At 36.1% G+C, this 13,822-nt stretch overlaps 1 pseudogene; it reads left to right on the plus strand.

Annotated features, from left to right (window-relative positions):
• Positions 1 to 10,448: 10,448 nt before the first annotated feature.
• On the plus strand, positions 10,449 to 10,900 carry LOC144998457 (putative histone H2B.1; annotated as a pseudogene).
• The last annotated feature ends 2,922 nt before the right edge of the window (positions 10,901 to 13,822 follow it).

The following is a 13,822-nucleotide window of genomic DNA, read 5'->3' on the forward strand; positions in this document are numbered from 1 at the left end:
ATGATCATATAACATGATACTAAAGTACTCTACCATCTTATCAGAATTACACTTAAACTTGTAAGTGTAAATCATGACGAATAGTCTTTTAGATCTTTCGTGGTGGACTTGATCAGTGCACAAGAATGTGTACTCGATCCCTTAGTCCTTCACTTGACTCACATATACATGCGAACAAGGAATTAGTCTTAATTTTCCAAAGATGAAAATTCTCACTCATCATACTATACATCATGCATGATTCCAATTTTCGATCCAATTGAGACTTAGGTGATGAGAATCTTTCCTTATTTGGTAAATTTAGACACAACCACAAATGAAAGAATCAAATTCATATTTTCAATATCGCTAGAAACATACAAACGTAAAGTTTTCATAAATGCCATCGCAAGGAGATATAAAAATAAAGTAAAACAAACTTTTTTTTATTTATAAAATGCAGAAAAAACTTTTCCTTACAATTCAACTTTAAATGAAAACTATGCTATTACATGTTTCCTAGCAATCTATCATAACTCTTAAGAGTAGCTTAAGAATCCGATCTCCAATCAATTGATTGAAATCCATCTTCGCGATCAGATTCATCATACTCTTTCTTTATGTTTCCTTCACTTTTCCTTTGAATCTTAAAACATCAACATGTGACCTAGTCACATCATGTAATAAGAATCTCAGAATAGAAACTTAATCTAGTTAGATAGTGTACTTTACCTGAAGTAGAGTCAAACTTATTGATTTTAGCAGCCTTATGATCTTTCAGGTAAATTTGGTAGCTTCGTAACCAATGCCCTTTCCTTTTGGCAATAGAACCATATAGACCCTTTGGGAATGGTACATCGGACAATCTCAGACTTAACCTTTCTCTTTACCATTTGGTAAACCGAGTTGACTATGGCCAATCCCTTTCCATTGGGAAGAGAAAGCTTTTACTGGGTATCCAATGCATCCATTGTCAATGTCCATTGAAGGTTTGGAAAGTTGATCCACTAATCAAATTTGCTTTACCAAAGCTCCAAATCATTGCTGGTTCAGCAGTACCAAGCAAATAAATAAGATCATTTAGGGTCATGTCATAGTCTATTTCATAATATTCCCAAAGGTAACTCGCTATGTGACTTAGATAGTGATTGAACATCCAACATTATTAAGACTTTGACACCCAACTCTCTCGGATTGTCAATATGTGACTTCATCTCCAAGATGTGAGCACACATAGACATTGCTTTCCATTAGGGCTTGAGTGACCTTGAACTTGTGGGTAAGGGAGGATAATTGGAGGAGGTGGAGGAAGTGAAGTTCCAAGATATTTGGGAAGATCATAGATGTCTGAACTAGACATCTTTTAGGAGATATTCAAGATAGTTGATTTAAAGTCCTTAATATAACACCCAATATGAAATATTAAGGCTAGGACCCAACACAATACTTTTATAACTTGGAAGAGGGATTCCGTAATCCAAGCTATAGAATATTTGAAGGTAGGTGAATGACGATTCATCAATTTCCACCATGAACATTGAAATAATTTATTAGGTTTTTAATTGGATTTGAAACTCCTAGATCCTTTGAGATTCTTTGAACATTTCAATAGCACGTTTCAATATTGAGTGTGCCCTTCAGGTTTTGTGACTGGGATGTCAAGGATCACAAAACAATGTGTGAAGTAACCATGCATATTACTTGGTACCCTTAATATTTACCCCTTAATTGATGTGCCGGTTAACCAGATGCGCTCCACCGATACTATGATAAATATTAAGTTACCCTTTTCCTACCTTGTTAAATCAAGCTAGTGTGCCAGTTAACCACACACGCTCCACTAACCGACTTAAGCAAAGTGCAAAATGTAATTTCATGGATTAGCACCTTATTCACATTTTCCTAAAGTAACGAAGATTGGGAATTATTAAAAACATTTAGTTACTTTATATTTATCATTAATACTTTTAATGAAGGGAGAATTATAGTCCTTGTCCTACCTGTTTGGCTAACGACCCTCCACCAGTCAAGGAAGTGGTGGGTGAGAGTAGACACCCATTAAACTACCATTTTACAGGCAGTAAGCTTATACCCCCTTATAGACCGGCTTCGTGAATGAGACCTACTAATGGTAAGACGACTTGCTCTTATATATATATATATATATATATATTTTATTAACTTATAATATTATAAAGTATAAGGGTTGAATTTTAACTTTTAAAATTCTAAGGGCTTAACTTGGAACTAAAGTATTGATGGAGAAAACTTTACAAATTCCAAAACTTGAGGGCAAGTTTTGAAACTATTCAAAACTCTTGGATTTTCATAACTTATAAGGTTAATTAAAGTTGTAAAAACTTTTAACGAAGAGACTCTTGGACATCTATAACTTGAGGACAAGTTATGAAGCCATAAAAACTATTTATAAGAAAAGGACTTTTCATTTTTTTTAACCTAAGGCATTTTTATGAGTTTTAAGATTCATAAATGTGACTTTTCATATAACTTGAGGACAAGTTACAAAAAAACACATTTTATGAACAATTTTTAGATTAATTTGGATTGAAAACAACTAACACATATTTTTCATTAATCTAAAATAACTCATAAAACAAGGTAACACTAAAAAACATTTGGTAATCCATAACTTGAGGACAAATTATGGACTCCATTAAAATACATATATATATCAAGAATTAGCTAACAAACACTTCTGTAAATAATTCCTATGATCTACCAAGACTCATAAGCATGAATAATCCATATCAACAATTTCAAGAATTACATCAACATAAATAAAACTTGAAATTTTGATTTTAACCTTGAAATTGTTTTAATATAATCATTACCACTTTAAAAACATGATTTAAAAGTCCAAAATAGCTTAAGGTAATGATTCTAGACTAATTCCAGCTTTAAATCTCGAAGATATGCTGTCAGGGGGTCCAACTCGTTGAGTGCATGAACCAACTCGGCGAGTTGGATGAGTTTATACTTGGACTTGTCGAGTCCCTTCATGGAATCATCGAGTACCCTGTCTAGACAACATAAATCTTTGAATTTTCAGCAATTTAAGCAAGTATAACAAGAAAACAAGCATAGGCTCTGATACCACTGTTGGGTTTTGAGCATTATAACAATCCTAAGTGTTCATGCAACCCTAAATACCTTGGATCTATGTTTTCTCTATTATACATGCAAATATGAATATTCCAAGGTATTACCCTATATAGCATACAATCTTTTGATACTTGGGGTAATATAACAAGTTAGAATACATACCTCTTGATGTAGATTGAATCCATGATGCTCGAGAGCCTAGTGACCCAAGTGTGATACCTCAAATGGTTCACATAACATCATCAACACTTGGAATAACCATGAGAAGAAGACGCTTCATGCTCAAATCGGCTATTCCTCATATATGTGTTACTAATGCCAATTTCTTGAGCTAAAGGGGCCTTTATATAGTGTGGCTATTAGGGTTAAACCATGTAACTCATGACTTTACCCATTCCTTATGCTCCATGGGTTTTAACCTCCATGGAGTATCCATGGGTCACCACATGGGTTAAACCTAACATAAGGAATATTGGATCATAAGCTCACATATATAAGAATGAATGATTTACACAATCAATCCCCATATATTTAATTAGTCTCTTTTTGATCACTAAATTAAGTCCAAATTAATTTTTGATCAATACTAATTAAATAACATGATTTCATATTAATATATTAGAACTTATAATATATTAATATGTCACAAATGTCTTCTTCTCACAAACGGTCTATCCAAATGTTTCGATGCCATGCAACCCAAATGGACCATTCCGAGTCGGATCAAGTACATACCAATTATAGTTATGGACTTAGACACTAATCTAACAGTTTTAAGTTTGTGGGTGTAGCCGTAGCATTCACTAGCAGCCAGATAGTATTAGAGTGAGTAGGCATAGCATTCACTAGCAGCCGGATAGTGATAGATTATTGTAAGTCTACGGGTGTAGCCATAGCATTCACTAGGTTGGTAGATAGCATGAGTATGTTGTTAGGACACAGAAAGGACAGTAGTACCCACCAGTTCGGGTGTAACTGTGAGGATATGGAAATCCACGAATTGGATTTCGGAATTACCCAGACAGATTAGACCTGGTTGAGCCAGTTATAAGACTGTACAATCGCTGATGCAGCTAAAAGAGCAAGGAAGCAGTGGACCGATTAAGGTCCTTCATGACATAAGGCTACCAATGATCATGTAGAGCCTCAGTGGCATGGTAACTAGTGGCAGCTAGTTCCAGAGAAGGATTTCATTCAGAAGTTGTGTGAGGCGACTAAGTGGGAGTCTTTTGATGCCACATACGGGCTAGAACCCAATATTTCAGATGTCTGACGGATGTATTGAGACTGGGAAGGTCTCGATCGATTTTGGAAAGCGGTCCTGTAGCAACATGTCATTTTAGGCAGTTTAGTATTTCAAGTAGTTCAGTGTTCAGACAGTTCAGTGTTTTAGTATGTTCAGTGTTCAGGCAGTTCAGTGTTTCAGGGAGTTAGGTCCTGTTTGATACTCGTCTGACCGAGTCGAGTCAGGCGTTTTTGGCTTACTCGGTCAGCAAAAAGTGTTTGATAATCTAACTTTAGGCATCTGAGTCGATATGAAAAATCTGATTGAGATAGATGCGGGAAGATAGCTGACTGAGAAAGAAAGCTACATTTACATCTTTACCCTTTCCTTACCATTCTCTTCCAGCACCTCTATCTTCTCGCAGTGTCTCCATAGCCACACATCAACCAACCGTCAATGATTTTTGTGATAAGCTATCGACGATCTCCTCCATACCAGCACCTCCATCGACTGCCACTTCTCATTTTTCTCACCAGGTATGATTTCAGCATAATTAGGCATGGGTTCGACTTTGTTGTTGAACATCATCAGGTCTGATTTTCTATTGAACAAGTATGGGTTTGATTTTTCTGATTTTGTAGTTATCAAACACTCCCTAAAGTTTTGAATTTTGATGATATGTTAATGTTTGCTCTTGAATTCTATTGATATGTTGATTTCTCCAAATTTTTTTGTTGATTTTTCCCATTATGTTGTTGAATGTTCTACTGTTGTTGAATGTTCCCATTTTGCTTTTGATTTTTGTCCCACTTTCTAAAAGTTATTTTGCTGTAAATGTAGGAAAAAACATTTGGGTATGCAGGACCAAACATTTGGGTTTCAAGTTTGTGATGTTCTCAATTTTCACTTCAGTTGTTTGTACTTTACCTTGGGATATAATTTGTTAATGAGAGAGTTTTCAGTGGCTAGATTAATCAAGAGAATAGAAAAAACATATCAGATTGTGATCTAAAAAAAGATGGACTGGAATGATCACATTTCAGGACTAGGTAACTTTTTAATTGATGTCCCATGGGAGGTTTTGTTCCGTTTGTTCCTTTGTAATAATCGTAGGCAATAAGAGTCGGAATTTAAGCAATATGTCAAATATTCATATGTAGTATGTGATCAGTTATGGGAGGGTAAAATGGCCATTTTTGTTAGTCAGCGCATTCAGGCAAATGTACAATCAAAAAACATAATTTCTTACTCATTCAGGATTTCTTACCCAGACAGATCTTTCCCAGTCAAGACTTTATCAGTCAGAAATTATCAAACGGGGCCTTAGTGTTTCAGGCAGTTCAGTGTTTTCAGGCAAATCAGTGTTTCAGACAGTTTTCAGCCTTCGGTAGTAATGGTATTTGAGGATCTCATGTATGGTAAGCATAAAAGATTGTTGAGTAATGCTAAGTCACCCACTACGGGTTATCTATAATGATTAAGTATGAGTGGTCTGTTAGGGATTCAGATAATCTAGAGATAGCAAATTTCAGATAGAGTACAAGTGATCTTGCTGCGAGGAATCTGTTCGCCTGGGGATTTTAGGGCCTTGCGAAGCATGGTCATGGCTACCTTGGGAAGGCTAGGGTGTGCTTAGGATTGTGGTCATGTTACTTGAGTAGTGGGGAATGTAAGGAATGGTAAGAGAAGCTTGGTGTGGGGTAGTTAATTGACCAAGAAGTGCTACACCTCTCATAGCAGGGTTAAATAATCTTAGAGGGAAGGGTTTGACTCTGTTGTGTAGCTCTCATATGAGTCTAACCATTACAAGGTTGAATCTTTTACTCGAAGGATTATCAGATCCATTCCGTTGGGATGGGTTTTCAGCACCAGGAAATAGTAAGAAGAAGCATTCGGTGAGTAATAACGAAGGGACCAGCACAAGAGTGGCTGGGGATTTAGTATAGCAAAAGGGTTGTTCCACTCAAAGACCGAGAAGGTTGTTGTTTTTGGAAAGTATCCTTGGGAAGGCCATCAATTGCGAAGGATAATGGTTACGACCCTCTGGATGCCAGGTGTAGCGGTCCTTTCGGAGATCAGACTGAGCATACAAGGTTAAGCATTGTATAAGGATGGTTGTGAGCATTCAGGCTAGCTTGGAGGGGCTAATATGACCTAGGAGAAGTACCTGAGATAAGTATCCGGAGGAGACTTTGAGGACAAAGTCTAATTTTAGTGGGGAAGAGTTGTAACACCCCGTTTCGGATCGTTTTCATTTCGGGGTGGTGATCAAGGAGTGGGTATTATTTGAGTTAGAACCATTGATGAGTTGAGTTTGGGCATTTGGAGGTGGATGATGTATTTGTAATGATTCCATTTATTCAGTTTGTGTTTTGGATCCCAAAGGTATCGAAAAAGGCGTTGGTTCGGGCCATTCATGGATTTTGGATTTACGTTTGGCTGGCTTTCAGGTTAAATAAAGTTGATAGATGCGTAGGGCTTCTCATTAGCTTTCCATGGATATAAAGAACGTCAAAATCGGAGTTATAACGAAGAAGTTATGGCCATTTGAAGTTAGAAGGGTTTAGGCCAAACCGGGTACGCGGGGCGTAGTAGATATGTACGCATGGCGTACGAGATATGTACGCATGGTGTACTAGGGTGTTATGGAAGCGGATGCAAATGGGAACCCCCATGCGTTCCCAAGGGAAAGCGTTGTGTTCGACTGGGCAGACTATACCCTAATTTTCGGGTCTTGGACCCTATTTAAACATCTTAACTCACCTCCAACCCTCATTTCCTTCAGCCTCCATCCTATCTAACCCTAAGAACGAAACCCTAAGTCTCTTGCATGCATTTTGAGTTTACCTTGAGCATTTTGGTGTTATTTGGGGTGATTTGAAGAAGAAGGTGTTTAGAGAAGAAGCAAGAGATTGAAGATAGCTTGTAGATCCAGAGGTTTTACATCATTTCCAACCTATTGAAGGTATAAAGTTTTCATCTTGGTGCTTCTATATCATAGATCTAGGTTCCCTTGGGTATTGTCCCTTTTTGGTTTCAAGAATGGATTTTTATGTTTCAAATCCGTTTCTGGACTTAGGGTTGCCACCCATGAGCCTATTTGAGTCCCTTAGGTAGGAAAGTTACCATCTTTAAGGTCCTAATGGGTCTATGCAAGAGTTGTGGCAGTCTTTATGGAAGTTGATTACCATTTCTCGAGATTGGGACTTTTGGATGCATGCAAAGTCGTCAAGTCCGTGACTTTATGATTTAGGAGGTCTTAAACAACTTGGATCTATGTTTGGATAGCATGGCTTAAGGATTAAGTGCTTAATGGCTAGATTTTGGAATTAGAGCACGAACGTGATGCGTAGGGCTCGGGAACGTGCTGCGTTCCCGTTGAGACTCGCGACCAGGATTTGTGAAGGAATGCCCAGCGTTCCACAAGGGAACGCCCTGCGTTCGTAAGTCAGTGTGCCTTTTGGGTCATTTCCTTGGACTAGTTGATTATGGGCCTTAATGGACTATTTTATTTGATTGTTATTGGGTTATATTATATGTTGGGCTTGAAGGAAGGACCATTTGAGAAGTTAGGCCCAATTTGGGCCATAAGTGGGCCGTTAGTGGGCCCATATGGAATTCGGGCAAGCTCGAAGCAGATAATGTGATTATGTTATGTGTTTATGATATATGTTATGCTGTGTATGTGCCGGGGTAAGCCCGATGTCGGGGCAAGCCTGATACCGTGGTGAGCCCGATGCTTGATGCGGTCGGATGACGGGGTGAGCCCGATGCCAGGCAGGAGTCCAATGCTGGGATTCGTCCCGATGCAGTGGGATTAGTCCCAGAGTTATGTTGTTTATTATATATGCTTTGTATGGTATGTGGTAGTTTGGGGGAGCTCACTAAGCTGTGTGCTTATAGTTTTAGTTTTTGGTTTCAGGTGCTTTGGTTTTCAAAAGAGGAGTGTTAGATGCAATTTTATGCATCTTATAGGGTAGTTTTCATTATCATTTTAGCATCATATTTTGTACATTTTCATGTGATTTAGATAAATAATGTTCAACTCATGTATATCGTTAGAATTCCCGTACTGCTCATGTTTTTATGTCGATTTCAGATAGTTCGAGTGGAGTAGTGCTTTGGGAGCATTTGGAGCTTAAAATGGAGCTTGAAACTTATGGAGTATGTTGAGGAATTTTTGGAAGATGCTTTGGTCAAGAAACATTCAATTGAATTAATCACACGAAGATAGAATATACAGAATCAAAGTTAAAGGATGTTGCTGGCAGCTTTGACCCCCTGTTAGTATTTTGACCATATCTCATGAACCGTAACTCCGATTGACGTGATTCACAATGATATGAAAAGTAGACAAAATTTTGGATGTCATAGGCATAACCTGCGATCGCAGGTTGTCTCCTTGCGATCGCAGGTGACCTTTTTGCGATCGCAAGTTTGGTCGCAGGTTGCCTTCGAGGTTCTTTTGTGCCCAAAATTCATCCGGAAGTGAAAACTCAAAACCTGCGATCGCAGGTTGTCTGCTTGAGATCGCAAGTTAGCCAAAAAGTGTCAAAATAACATCCTACTTCATTAAAATGGCATCAGATGCATTTATTTCAAAACCTGCGATCACAAGTTGTCTCCTTGCGATCGCAGGTGCATCGTTTTTGTTGATGGACGTATAAAAAGACCCTGATAGCCTTCTAGTAACCTAATTTGACGATTCCAAAGGTATCAGACGATGAAAATACGATTTTGTAGGCGTTTCTTCTCTTATTTCATCAATTTCTGAAGATCTGAAGATTGTGGATCATCTCCTTCAAGTAGATTAGTAAGATTAGTTATTTGATGTCTGTTTCCATCTATTTTATCAGATTTTGGCCATGTCTGGCTAAACCCTAGTTTTCAGTTTTGCATAAGATAAGTACTTTTCATGTGATTGATCATTAGATATGGTTTTTGATTTGTGTTTCTATCTAGATTCTTTAGTTTTGTTCTTAATGAATGTTTGATTTTGATTCGTGTTAGTTTGATCACCTAGCTAGGGTTTTATCATTCCAGTTAATCAGTTAATAGAATTTGTAATTGTTCTTGTCAACTGGTAAAAGTAACAAGTATCAGATTGGTTCCGTTTTGGGGTTTAATTCTGGTATAAACTGTAGAAATCATATATTTACACTTCCGAGCCTGTGAGAAGTATTGGATGTTGCTGGGAATTTTACATAGATTATAATGCAACTTTTCTGATTTAATTAAGAGCTTATTCAATTGAACAGTAAAAAGTTAGGGTTAATTGGAGAGCTTGTTTTGATTAACTAATTTAGGTAAAATAGAAATTACTAGAGCTTGTTAGTTTTTCTCAGTACTAGCTTAGATAGAACGCATCTCAAATAATCAGATCTGGATCAGTTACATGATTAGGAAAGTCGCAGCGGAACTGAAATCGTTTTTTTATTTTGTAGTGCACACACCATATTGTACAGCATGGGATGTTTTTACTATAATATATTTGAAAAATGTTATGTTACTCTTGAGATACACAGTTTATGATTTTTATATGTTGAAAGATAATTATGGTTTTATTAATGAGTAAAAATTGAAATTTTTGGCTGTGTTTTTGGGATGTTTCAAATACCTTAGCCTCCAAGCTCTTTACTAGCCTCCAATACTCCCAATATTTAAAACAAAAAAGGTTAGGAATGTTTTGAATTTGTACTAGTTTTATATTCTCTTTATTAATAACAAACAATAATAATATTATAGGTTAAACATGATATTCACAAAAAAGAATTGTAACAGTAAGTGCGGACCCACATCGAAATAGTTATAAAACATGGAAAATATGATAATTTACAACCCCCTTAACCTTTATTGTTTTTTGAGATAAGAAAACAAATTGAAAACAAAGTTCAACAAAAAATGGTTTTTGTATTAGATCCATAAAAACAAAGGGAACAAATTTGTAAATTACAACTATTCAAAGCACGGTCCGCGACAACTAATATCGACCAATCATATCAAAACTCTCAATCCACATATAAATGCAAAAGTTCATCCCTTCATTCTCTCACACACAAGAAATTATCTTTCTCTCCTTACCAAATCAATATCTCTTTCTGAAAAAACTCAAATCCATTCAATGACGGAAAAAGCAGAGAAGAAGCCAGCTGAAAAGAAGCCCGCAGAGGAGAAGAAAGCCGCCATCGCTGAAAAACCCCTACCGAGAAAAAGCCAAAGGCCGGGAAAAAGCTTCCCAAGGAAGCCGACGCCGGTACTACTGATAAGAAGAATAAGAGAAGCAAGAAGAACGTGGAGACATACAAGATTTACATCTTTAAGGTTTTAAAGTAAGTTCATCTTGATATCGGGATCTCAAGCAAGGGCATGGGGATTATGAATTCCTTCATTAACGACGTCTTCGAGAAGCTTGCTTTAGAATATCGAAGCTTCCCAGGTACAACAAGAAGCTGATGATAACATCAAGGGAGATTCAGACGACCGTGAGATTGGATTTGCTACGGGATTTGGCAAAGCATGCTGTATCGGAAGGGACGAAGGTTGTGATAAAATTTACCAGTTCTTAGATTTGGGGTTTAGGGTTTAGATTTATGTTGGTTTAGTGTTTATGTTTACAGATTGTAAAGTTATTATCTTTCTTGATGAATTATATGGGCATCAAATGAAATTGAGTTGGTGATATTTTCTTATAAATCAATGGAATTTAATTCAAGATTTATGTTTAAGAAATAGAGTTTTCCATGTTGAAACAATAGTGTTTATATATTTTCATGGTTTTTTAATAACAAACCTACTAATAGAACTATTGTATTCTTTTGTAAATAAAGATGAAGGGAGAGTCTGGGTTTACTTTTTGAGCTTAAAAGTTCTTTTTGTAAAAGTTCTTTTTAAGTTTAACTTTTGAAGAAAAGTTGTTTTCAAAATATGTTTGAGTTGCATTTCTCGACTTTTAAGTGTAATTTAGCTTTAAAAGGCTAAAAGTCACAAAAATTCACCCTTTCCTTTTCTTCATTAAAAAGTTATTTTAAAAAGAATTTTTGTATCTTCCAAACATCTTTTTGGTTTTTTTTTTTAAATTAAAAGCGAAAGTTATTTCAAAAGTAATCCCAAACACCCTCAAAATATCTCTTTACTAAAAGTTGTTATAAACTTCAATAACATTTTAAAAAAAATATGTATTAATGTTCGTGTACTTTGTTTATTAAAATGGAATCATTACAAAACGTTATTGTCTTATTTTATTTGTTCAATATTTTAACAAGAAATCAGTGAGGCGCAGTGGAAGCGTGGTGGGCCAGTAACCTATAGGTCCAAGATTGAAACTTGACTCTAATATAGATATTATAGAAGGCTTGCAGATTGCTCTACGGAATTTTAATTTACACTTACACTATTGTACTGGTAGAATTTTAATTTTATTTCCAATTTATTCTAAGTTTCCTCTTCACCCTATACAATTAAACGCTTTATCAAGCTCCAAAGTTAGGTAATCGATATTTAAAGAGCTCTAAGAAAGATACTAGGACTTCGTACAATTTTAATTTGTAATCTGCCAATCAATTGCCCTATTATTTTGTAATGTGTTAATATAATGTCGAGGAAGCTTTCAATCATAATGTAATTTGTAATCTGCCAATCAATTGCCCTATTATTTTTTATAGACATTAGCACTTCGTACAATTTTAATTTTTATTTCCAGTTTATTCTAGATATCCTCTTCACCATATACATGGATTTTTTTTTGCTATTTTAAACACTTTTTATTTCATAATAAGTAAAACAATTAATTAAGTTAGATAATGTTATCAAAAAATTCATAAAGTACAATGAATTAGAACTTGATTTTGCTACATTTTCAATTAGGTAATCGATATTTAGAGAGCTCTAAGAAATATACTAAACTTTTGAAAATCATATGTTTATAATAATGATGATCACATCTTTTTGTAATTTTTTAATACAATGTTGAGGAAGCTTTCAAATATAAACATGAATGAAGAACAGTAGAAGGGTCATCCAAGCTGGAAAACAAATCTCAAACTACTTCACCACAAGAGAAGAATGCTGATGACATGGAGATGCAATTGCAAAGAGCAAGGAGGGTGTTGAATAAGTTCATGGAAAACTCATAGATAAGGAAAGTAATCGAGATCCTATAAAGAAGGTGTTATATCAAGAAAAATGAGTTAAGAAACTAGAAGCACGGGAAACTCGAGTGAATCTATCTGCCTACCGAGGTTCTAACATATGAAGAAGCGGGTGATCCTTAACATCTAACCTGATGGATCAACGTAAGTAACGAGTCGATTTTTTGCTTCGGGGATTCCTTGGCAGTAGAAGTCTATAAGAAAACCATGAGGGGGATAGAGTGTTAGTATATGTATGTTATGGTAGTTGTATATGTATGTTATATTTTATGTTTATATCAATAACCCATCTTATACCTTCTAGAATAGGCTGAATTGTGTAATATGTGTATGTATATATTATGTATATTTGCTTAACTAGCAATCAACGAAGAATATTATTCAATATGGTACCAGAGAATAATATCAAATATTCCCAAAAATTCCCTCCTCAAATTTCTCCATTTCCTTATACACTTCATCTTATTCCACTCGGCAGCCTTAATGTCGACCCTAAACCTAATCTTCTTTAACATTTCTTCTCCTTTAGTCAACAATGTCAGGCACCACGCCATCCCTCCATAAAGCCTTTGTGGTTAGTAACATAAAAGCTCAAACCCGATCATCCTCGATTTGGAAAGTCTTAATTATGATACTTGGCGAGAGTTTTTTACAACTCATTATGAAGCAAACAAATCCATCGACCATATTGATGCTACTTTTGATGCTCCCAATGCTCCCTCCACCGATCCTCAATGGAAAAAGGTGGATGTCGTCCTCCGCACCTGGCTTTACATGACACTTTCTCAAAACATTGTCAACAATGTCATCAAAACAAATGTTTCAACTCGTCAAATTTGGCTCAATGTCGAGAAGATTTTCCGCGATGTTAAAGACTCAAGCATCATGCAACTTGATAGTGAAATCGGTACAATCTCCATGGGCGACCTCTCTTTCAAGTCTGCTGCACTAAAATAAAGAATATTGCATATTTTCTCGAGAACTTGGATATAAACTCTAGAATATCTAATAAGCATCTTGTGGTTTAGACCATTAACAGTCTCTCCTCTCGGTTCGACAAAATTGCCACCATGATTCGTCATCGCAATCCATTCCCAACATTTTCTGAAACTCTGTCCATGCTAGCTTTGAAACAGATCCATTTCAATCAAATTTGCATTCCATTGGTATCATCTCATCCCAAAAAGTCTTCTTCTCCTACTATTCTTTATGTTGGTAGAAATAATAATTTTTGTCGTGGAGACCGCCGGAACAATAGCTGCCAGCCACCTAAGGACCGCCAACAACAGTTGCGTCAGGGAAGCCAACAACAGCAACAACCATTGATTCCAGTCTCATTGTCGAGATA

The sequence above is a fragment of the Lactuca saligna genome, chromosome 1, assembly GCF_052625555.1.
Source record: "Lactuca saligna cultivar CGN05327 chromosome 1, ASM5262555v1, whole genome shotgun sequence".
NCBI lineage: Eukaryota > Viridiplantae > Streptophyta > Magnoliopsida > Asterales > Asteraceae > Lactuca > Lactuca saligna.